Here is a 10,692-nt window from a genome sequence, read left to right as displayed (position 1 = left end):
CAGCAGCCAGACGGCTCGGGGGTGTGCTGGGGCTGGTCCACATGCTTCTCCATGTCTGGGGGGGCAGGGGATCAGGCCCCCCGAGGCTCCGTTGAAGCTGGCTGTCCTCAGGTGTAGGGGAGCGAGGTGACACTTTCAGCGCCCTCCCCTTGAGATGGAAGCGGGGGCTCACAGAAAGGCAGCAGCTCCCTCCAAAGAAATCACTTTACAGACCCTCTCCTTCTTCATAAATCCTCCCCAATTTTGTAACTTTTTAAGATTATTCCTTGTGAGGTTTTCATTTAACTGATTCTTGAGCTCTGATAGCTCTCATTTGAGAGTTTGTGACACAGCTCCCCATTTAACATTTTGTTACGTGTATTTGTTTGTTTTCAGTGAAATTGAATTACTATACTATAACTTGCCCTTTTCATTTGTCAATATCACTTATATCCCTACAGGTCCATAAACATAGATATACCTCTATCTTTTTTGAAATTTCTTCTGCGCAGATGCATCTATTATGTGAACGACAGGGCTGGGACTAGGGTAGGGCAGGCAAGGTGCCGAGGGAGCAAAATCTAGGGAGGTGCCCATGCCGGCGTCACTCCTGGTGAGTGAGGTTGAATCACACTTTTGTCCTTCAGGCAGTCCTTTTACTTGTAGGAGGCAACCTGTGAGGAGGTAAGAGCATGGACTCTGGAACCAGATTGCGAACTCGGGCAACCTGACTTTCTGTGCTTCAGTTTCAGCATCTGGTAAAATGGGTCAGTAATATTATAGAATCTGAAAATATCTATACTGTTGTTTTGCTATATGAATGTACATATATATGTAATTTAGAGAGAATATATATCCTATGTGTATGTATATATATAGATAGAATATATATTTGTGTGTGTGTGTGTGTAATATATAGTCAGAATATATATACATATATGTGTGTGTTTATACATTTATATAAAATATATATACCAATAGTAACCAACTTACGATGGTTCTACTTAAGGGTTCTTGATTTTACGATGCTGTGAAAGTGATATGCATTCAGTAGAAAGTGTAAGTAGAGTTTTGTGTTGTTTTGATTTTTAAATCAATTTTTATTGGAGTATAGTTGCTTTACAATGTTGTGTTAGTTTCTGCTGTACAGCAACGTGAATCAGCCATACGTATACATATATCCCCTCTTTTTTGGATTTCCTTCCCATTTAGGTCATCACAGAGCATTGAGTGTACGTGGAATTTTGAATTTCGATCTTTTCCTGGGAGTGGTATGTAGTACCATCTTCTCTCGTGATGCTGGGCTGTGAGCTCTGCCATCACGCAGGGAAACCATCGACACACAGCCATTCTGAACCTACACAACAATTCTGCTTTTCACTTTCAGTACATTATTCAACAAATTACATGAGACATTCAACTTTATTATAAAATAGGCTTCGTGTTAGACGATTTTTCCCAGCTGTAGACTAGCGTAAGTGTTCTGAGTACGTTTAAGGTAGGCGAGGCTAAGCTATGATGTTCGATAGGCTTGGTGTATTGAATTTTCAACTCAGGCTATTTTCAACTTACTGTGGGTTTATTAGGATGTAACCCCATCATTAGTCAAGGAAGAGCTGCACACATATGTGTGTATCTACATCTATGTCATCTATATCTATTTTCACCTACGTCTGTAGCATCTCTATCTATGTCTGTATCTATCTGCATCCATGGAACAGTGTCTGACACCTGGAGAGAGCTATGTAAGTGCTGTTATTATTGTGGTGGTGGTTGTTATATGTGCGTGCCTCACCCCTCTCTCCTGTTCCCCCGCTGCCCCCCCACCGCCTTCAGCTGTGTGACGTACTTTACCCTCCCCAACCCTTTAAGGATAACTCATGTGTACAGCTCTAGAGTATTGTTTTAAAAAGACTCCATGCTCATTGACATACCAACTTTGTCATACATGAAATTCTCATTTGAAATGCAAATCAATTTCTGGACCATTTTTTCTGCCTAACAGATCTATTTGCTTATTCCCATGCCAATATAATACTGGTTTGAGTATAGTAACTTTTAACTATGTTTGGATAGTTGGAAAAACAAGTCCTCATGTTTTTCTTCAAAATTTCTCTTGGTTACTTTCACCTATTTATTCTTCCAAATGAAATTTAAGACAATTTTATCCAGTTTTAGAATGATGAAAACTGTGTCAACATTTCAGTTGAGATTACATTAACTTTACATAACAATTTTGGGGGAATTAATTTTTATCATGTTAGGTCTTCCCATCCACAAAAGACATATCTTTTCCTTCATTCAGAACTCATTTTATATCTTTCAAATACATTTAAAATTTTTCTCTATATAGATACCATGCTTTCCCCATATTTATTTCCATGAATTTTACACCATTTGTCACCATTATGAACAGAGTACTTTTTATCATTTCTTTTTCTGTATGCAAAGCAGCATAGGGAAAAGCTATTAATTCTTACATCTAGTAACTTTGCTAAATTCCTTTCCTGGATAAAAAATGTCATCAGTAAAAGAAAATTTTATTTTGTCTTACTTAAAATTTATGCCAGTTGTTTCATTTTCTGGCCTAATTGCATTTGCTAAAACCTCCAAGACACTGTTCAAGAAAAATGACAGAGCTGGCATTCTTCTCTGGCTTCTGATTGTAACTGAAATGGTTTTAGTGATTTGCTATTTAGGATGTTATTGGCTAATGAAACTGTAAACAGCTTGTAACATATTGAAGTTGATTCTTATTCTTACCTTGTTCAGAATTCTTTTGAAAAATAGCTGCTGAACTTCATTAAGTGCCTTTTAAACATCTATTGATATGACTACGAATTTTTTCTTTTAATCTTGTTGCAATCAATTTTATGTACAGATTTCCTGAGATTTGAACCACTGCTGAATTTCTAGAAGAAATTTTACTTGGTCATAGTGTATTTCTTCTGATACATTGCTATATTTTATTTGCCAATATTGTATCAAATTTTTAATTTTTGTTTTCAAAATGAGATTAGGCTGTAGTTTTTCCTTCTGTACTATTTTAGGTTTCTGTATTAACTGTATAAAATAAATTAGAGAACCTTTAGTCTTTTCTATAGCTTGCAATAATGTAACTGTTATTGGAATGATCTGTTCTTTAGAGGTTGGCTAGAACCAAGCTCTAAAGCCATTTGTTTCCAGTAACCTTTTTAGAGGTAGATTTTTATTCACTTTTCCCATCTCTGCTACAGTAACTGGTCTATTCAAATTTTCCATTTCTTCTTAATTTTGTTAATATATATTTCATTGAAAATCATCTATTCTCCCTGGAGATTTAAATTTGTTGCCAAAGTATTACCTTAGAATTGTTTATTTGCTTTTTTCCCTTCTTTTCTTCCTCCCTCCCTCCCTTCCTTCCTTTTTCCCTCGTAAACCAGGTTCATGAGGATTAGGCATTTGTTGTTCTTTTCAAAGACCAGCTTTGGGAACGATTTATCTGGTCAAAATTTTTTTGTTTTCTATTTAATTCCTTCTTGCTGTTGTGGATTATTTTGCTATAATTTTTTTCTCCTTTTTATAGACAAACACAACATCCATTTTTAGATTTTTTTTTTCTTTAAAAAAGAAGGTATTTAAAGTCATAAATAGCTTTTGCTATGCACATAGATTTTGACATAAAAGGTACTTCTTTACGTTGCTCTCTGGACCATTTATAATTTCACTTTTGATTTCTTCTTTGATCCATGGGTGGGCTCTTAACTTCATAATAGTTAAGGTTTTTTAATGTCCTTCTTTTTCTTGTTTTTTCCTAGCTTTATTGACTTGTGACTAGATAAAATAGCTTTTAAAACTTCTACTTTTTCTTTTTTACTTTAAGGATTCTATAGCAGCCAAGTCAGAAAAGACACATTTTGGCATATCTTGATTACTTTTGCCTTTGTATTTCCAAAATTGAGGTCTTTGGGGGGTTTTGTTTGCTTGTTTGTCTGTCTTGAGGTCTTTGGTTTGATTCAGTTTTTATTTGGTTGAGACTCTGAGGTGCTTCTTACTGGATGGAGTCTGTAAGGGTTTGCCCTTTGGAGGTGTACCACGTAGCAGCCCTAGGTGCGTGGGGGACATACTCCCAAATTCTTGCATATTTACAAATATATTTCTCGCACACTGGCTGAGAAGAGGATTCTTGGGTTGCAAGTTTGTTCTCTTCATAGCCTATGGGTGTTAAAGTACCATATTCTAGTTTCTGGGCAAAGTGAGAAACCTCCTGCCCATCTGAAACTCTTCCTTCATAAATCCCTTGTCTTTACTGTGATAATCTTATGAGTGCTTCCCTAGGCTCGCACCTCTCCTCCAGATATTTTGCCCCGGTTGTTCCTTTCCGCAGACTCTCTGCTTTACCTTAGAGTACATTTCAGGGTGGAGGGGTGGAGGAGGAAACCCCTGAACAGATGTCAACGAGAGGCTCCAAGTTTCTTGTCTGGCTTCAGCAGCTGCAAGTTCTTTACCCAGCTGCTTGGCTAGGTTGCTGTCTCATCGCTGACTGGACCCAAAGTTCATGAGAACGGGGTGCCTTTAATAAACACTTGTTGACAGACTGACTCACTGAGGGGCTGTAGGAGCGACTGCAATCACCATCGCACATTACTTTGTTTTAACAAGTTCCAGATGTTAGAGTTCCCTTTGCTCACTCAGAGGACCACTGCTGGCTCCTGACTTTAGGTAAATCGGACCATGCTTTTAAGGAGATACTCTGCGGAAAAGTTTAAATAGGAATTATTGTTAATAAACATGCACTTAGAAAAATGCACAAATCCTAAGTATACAGCTCAATGGATTATCACAAGTTGAGCACGCCCTTGTAACCAATGCCCACAATAAGAAAGAGAACATACTAACACCCCAGATGCTCCCATAGGCTCCTTCCAATCACCGGAATCCAGGGCAAGTTCGGACTTTTTCTTAAAGGTTCTAAGAAGCCACTAAAGTTTTTTCACATAGATGAAAACAGGGCTCCTCAACTTTGGCGCTACTGACGTTTGGGGCCAGATGATTCTTGGTTGAGGGGGGCATTGTGGGAGGGTGAGCAGCGTCCCTGGCCTGTAGCACCCCCATGCCAGTGTGACATCCACAAATGTCTGCAGACATCGCCACATGTTCCCTGGGGGCAGAATCTCCCTGGGGGAAAGCCACTGGTGCAGAGGACAATCTGTGAAGAAGGACACTTTAGGAAGATGACTCTGGCAGCCCTCTGTGAGGCAGTGGGTGGAGATCCAGGAGGTGACGGGAGAGGAAGCAGGTGCAGGGACAGGAGCGAGTGTAGCTGGAACCCCGGGGGCAGGACGGCTGGTGGGCAGTACGGGAGGTCTCACAGCGAAGCGTAGGCAGGGCTCAGAGGCTGATCACTTGGGTGACAGGAGACGGGAAAGAGTCACAGATGGACATCAGTCCGGTGCGTGGGTGAGTCAGAGCGTCATTGTCAGAAATCTGTAGGTCAAGCAATGGGGAACTGGGGCAGTGAGGCTGACCAAAAGTTTGGACTTTAACACGCTTTTAGGGAAAAAGAGGTTGGGAGCTACACTATTGTCTCTAGTTTATAAATGGGAAAATTAAGGCAAACAAAGAGAAGCCAACCCGTCCAAGATGAAAACCCAGAGAGTGTGCAGGACGAGGACCCCAGTGCCCATCCCAGCAGGGACTGGATGGCCAGCTTCAAGGGCTCCATTGGTTTCCTCTCAAAGTAGGATGGCCCTGAAGGTGTATTTCACTGTCTTCTCCCTTCGAAAGTGCTTCAGCTACGGCACAGCCCTGCCCATGGCAAGGGGAGACTTGTCTTTCAAGAAAGCAGTAAAGGCATGAGGGATTGTGGCATCTGGAGGTCATTCACCAGTTCTGGGAGGAGCAGCTTCGAGCAGTGACCCTGGAGCACCAAGCCGGTGCCGGCCCAGCAGATGGTGCCAATTTGGTCAGGACCCTAAGGCAGGTACCACCAGGGGCGTCCTCTGGGAGCCCCTGGAAGGCAGGGGAAGGACAGGGAAGGGACTGTGGTAAGCTCAGCCTGGGAAAGGCAGGGCACTGCGGGCGGGCCCACCGTGCTGCCAGCACCGCGCGATGCAGCCCAGGGTGCGCAGGCAGCCGCACGGTCACTGCATCAGGGGTTAGACGGACACGTGGCTCCACTACTGACCTAGAAGGGTCTCCCAGGCTAAGATGTTGGCCTCTTGCACCATTCAGCTTCTTACTCGAACTGCTCATGGTGCAGATCTGAGGAATTCGGGTTTGGTTTCTTGTGCCCATCCCCTGCGGAAGCACCATCGGGAGCCTTGGAGCCGGGAGAGAAAGAAAGAGAAAGAAAGAGAGAGAAAGCAGCGTACAGAATCCACGTAATAAAGGGACTGGTGCCTCGGCACTTAAATGCTGACCTCGCCCTCTCCTCTGCTGTTCCCCAGCAGCCCATCACCCGGACCCGGTCACAACCACCGGCACACCACCTGCCAGGCCTTGCCTCTTCCAGGAAGGCTTCCCAGATACGCCGTCCTCCCTGCTCCAGGCACGTAGCATAAGCTCCTGAGGGCAAGGCCTCCACCATATCTATTTCTATTTAGCCCAGAAGCCCAAGTTCTCCACACTCCTGAGTCACATGGCTGTAACCCAGGCCCCCACAGTGCAGGCCTGGAGGAAGGCAGGACCCCCAGATGCTCCGCGTCTCCCACCAGCCCCTCCCTTCTGCTCCAGCTGCTGCTCTGGGTGAGTTGGTACCAGTGGACCCGCTGCCCCCTCCCTTCCCCCCACCCCACCCGCAGCCTTTGCTTCTGCACAGCCCAGCTAACAATAAGCCAGATTGTCTCGGGGAGCTTTATGAAAGGCCGAGGGTAACACTAGGTTAATGAAAACCTAGGAGCAGAAAGGTGCAGAAAGCTAGCCTCTCAAGATCAGATACTGACGCTCCTGACATCTTCCACCCGGCTCCTTGTCTCCGGGAGGCTTCCTCCAGCCATCAATCTTCCTGATTCTGGCTGGCAGCCATCCTTCCCGGGATCCGCTCCAGCCCAGACAAGAGTCTCCCCTTAAATCCTCCCTCCCCTGACGCTCCAGACCCTGTGGTCTCTTCCCGTCACTGCACTACCCCCCCACTAGGACGATGGCCTCTCTCTAGAGTGCGCTGAGCGGTCTGCACCTCTCCCACCCGCCCCCTGTCGTACCTTTGCAGGAGCGAGACCACTTAATGGATATTGCAAATACGAATTCTAGTACCATCCTTAGAATACAGGGCCTGACTGCAGTTTAAAAGCTACACTTCCCATCTTGTCTTTTCTTCGCCTTATTAAATTCAGAGCACTTAACAAGGGTGTCTGGGACAGGCTAAGTGTACAATGATGTTGGTTGATTGAATTGATGAACCTAATTTCCTTCATTATTCATTTTTTTTTTTTTTTTGCGGTACGCGGGCCTCTCACTGTTGCGGCCTCTCCCGCTGTGGAGCACAGGCTCCGGACGCGCAGGCTCAGCGGCCGTGGCTCACGGGCCCAGCTGCTCCGCGGCATGTGGGATCTTCCCGGACCGGGGCATGAATCCGTGTCCCCTGCATCGGCAGGCGGACTCTCAACCACTGTGCCACCAGGGAAGCCCCTCGTTATTCAATTTTGATGAGAGATAAAACAGTATTTGTAACTTGCTTAATGAAATAATTAAGAGATGGTGGCTGCATGAAATAGTGGGCAAGTTTTACATTTATATCTTCTAACTTTGGAATTGATCGAGGCTGGTCAATTGATCATTTTTCAGTTCACGTCCTCAGAATCAATAAACCTATGTGATACAATTCCCAGGCAGAGAGTGGGGCTCAGGGAAAGGACAACAACAGACAAAGGGTTCAAATTCCTTGTCTCAATTATGGGAAGCCAGGCCTGGCCACAGTTGTAGGGTGGGCTGGACAGCCTTAGCCCAGGAGCTAGAAAGCCGGGAGCAGAGAGAAACTAGGATAAGAAAATACAGTAAAACTTGAGTCAAAGCTGAAGTGTCAGAGCCAGCAAGACAGCCCCAGATATGAGGTCACAGGCCAGTCACTGCTACCCAGAACATGGGGATTGAGGGCTGGGCTGGGAGACAGAGCCTCAGGAGAGCCCTAGAGCTGCTGGGCAGAAACCAACGGTGTTTTCCATGGAGCAGCCCTGACCCGGTGGCCAAGAGGGATTGAGCAAGTGAGTATCAACCAGAAGTGAGAGTTCAGAGTTGGCTTGAAAACCCAGGCAGACTGCCAAGGACTAGCAGAAAACCCAAATGTCCTTTGACAAGAGGGTGTGTGGAACCACTGTGTGGTTCACACAGTGCTGCAACAAAATGACCGACGTACAGCTGTGAAAACGTGGCAGGTCCTTGCAAACGTGCTGTCGAGAAAAAGAGTGAGAACACGAAAGAATACATCCACGCAATTCCGTTCATTAAAAACCAGGCAAAACAGAACCATAGGGCTTCCCTGGTGGCGCAGTGGTTGAGAGTCCGCCTGCCAATGCAGGGGATGTGGGTTCGTGCCCCAGTTTGGGAAGATCCCACATGCCGCGGAGCGGCTGGGCCCGTGAGCCATGGCCGCTGAGCCTGCGCGTCCGGAGCCTGTGCTCCGCGGCGGGAGAGGCCACAACAGTGAGAGGCCCGCATACCGCAAAAAAAAAAAAAAAAAAAAAAAAAACAGAACCATATTTCTTAGGTTTTAACTACACGGGTGGTAAAACTATTTTTTTTTTAAAAACAAGGAAATGATTAGGCGAAATAAAATAGTGAATCACCCCTGGAGGGGAGGGACCCATGGGGCTGGCGGGGGTGATAATGTTCTGTTTCTTCACCTGGCAGGTGGTTACAAGGGTTGGCTTTATATTTATTAACTAAATTGTCCACATATGTCTTGTGCACTTTTCATTTTCTATGCTCTATTTCATAACTTTAAAAAAAAGGTTTTTTAAAGACGTACAAGTTAAAATTCTGCAAGCAGTCCTTTCGAGGGAGGGTTCCAGACATGGCTTTGTTCGCCAGCCATAAGTAACAATTTTGGCAAGCTCCCCGGAGGCAAAAACTGCAGGCTTCTTAGCCCAACTCTTCAATCAACACACACTTAGCAGGAGCGTACTGTATGCCGGGCACGGTGCCGGCCGCTGGGGGCTCAGGTAGGGGCCTCGCTCCCACGGCGTCCTAGGAAACAAAGAAGATCATCCGACACAGGATGCTTCCCTCCGCGGCTGGAATTTCTGGACGCTCAGAGCTGAAGTTTGTTGTTAGTTTCGGTAGCTTTCCCTGTTGTAGATTTGGGGATAATATAATCCCTGTTTTGCAAACGGTGCCACATTGTACCGGAAGCCTTTTCAAATCCTTTTTGGTGGCAGTCAGAGAAAATGAGGAGATGACAGGGAGCCCCTTGCTCTCCTGTTGGCCCCGCCCTCCCGACTCTGCCCCGCCCCCCTGGCCCTGTCTGCCCCTCTCCAAGCAACAGGGGAGTTAATCCTGGATCAAGAGGCTGAGCTTCCATTACCCCAGCAACAAAGGGCTGAGAGGGGCCTCCAAACAGAAACACCCTTTCATTTACCGTTGTGAAACACCCTCCATCAGCTCTCAGAACACAGTTCACTTTCCTAGAAGATACCGTGGGATGAAGCTGTGTTTCAGCCTACCGGAAATGCCAGGTGACTTCGCTGTGGGAGGAAACATTATTTAAGATGTTGCCCCAAATGAATGTGACCTTGCCTGGGGAAAGGGCACCCGCGCCGCTGGAGTTGGCCCAGGATTCATTCCAGGTTTGCCCGCGGCTTCCACGGAGGGGCTGGAGACAGGGAGGGGGCGCTGCGGAAACCACGCTGGCTTCCCTTTTTCCCCTTGAGATTATAAGCCTATGTAGGCATCTTCGGAATGTGACCATGCCAAGGTTCCTGTTCCCTTTATGACTCCACGGACTTCTGGGCCGTTTCCAAGACATTAGCTGGAGAGAGAAAAATGCTCAGGGAGCTGGGAAAAAAAGTGCCTTAATTATGTTTTGAGCCATTTTCAGGGAGACTGAAATAGGTTTGGACTGTTCTGGGGAAATGAGCTGAGAGCTATGTGCTGTATGGCTGGACTTTCTTGAGTTGGAAGAAAATGCATTCAGAATAACAGTGTGAAATCCTGAAATGTGTGCAATTTCAATGAAAACACAAACCCTCTGGTATTCCTGGTACACACGTGCATGGCCTCACACACACACATGAGTTCACGTGTGTGCACACAAAACACGTACATGAGCACGTATGCACACACATATACTCATGCATACACAAATGCACATGTGCACATACACACTCAAACACACAACCGTTTGTCCAAATGGATATGAACACAAAGGTCAGACAGGGAAGGAGAAAAAGGGAAAGGTATATAGGAAAGAACCTTTCAAGAAAACAATGTCTTCAGTACAAATACCCAGAGAGGGGTGGATCTAAAGTTGATGTGTCCTCTGTCCTGTTCCATTGATCTATATGTCTGTTTCTGTGCCAGTACCATACTGTTTTGATGTTTGTGGCTTGATCCCACTCCTGGGCATATATCCAGAGAAAACTCCAATTTGAAAAGATAGGTGCACCCCTATGTTCATAGTAGCAGTTTTTACAATAGCCAAGACATAGAAACAACATAAATGTCCATTGACAGAAGAATGGATAAAGAAGATATGGTACATATATACAATGGAATATTACTCAGCCATAAAAAATAATG

This window comes from Aethalodelphis obliquidens, unplaced genomic scaffold (assembly GCF_003676395.1).
Source record: "Aethalodelphis obliquidens isolate GAN/ISIS:26980383/991018 unplaced genomic scaffold, ASM367639v1 scaffold87, whole genome shotgun sequence".
NCBI classification, from domain to species: Eukaryota; Metazoa; Chordata; class Mammalia; order Artiodactyla; family Delphinidae; genus Aethalodelphis; species Aethalodelphis obliquidens.
The sequence above is the reverse complement of the archived record's forward strand: the minus strand, read 5'-3'. Positions refer to the sequence as shown.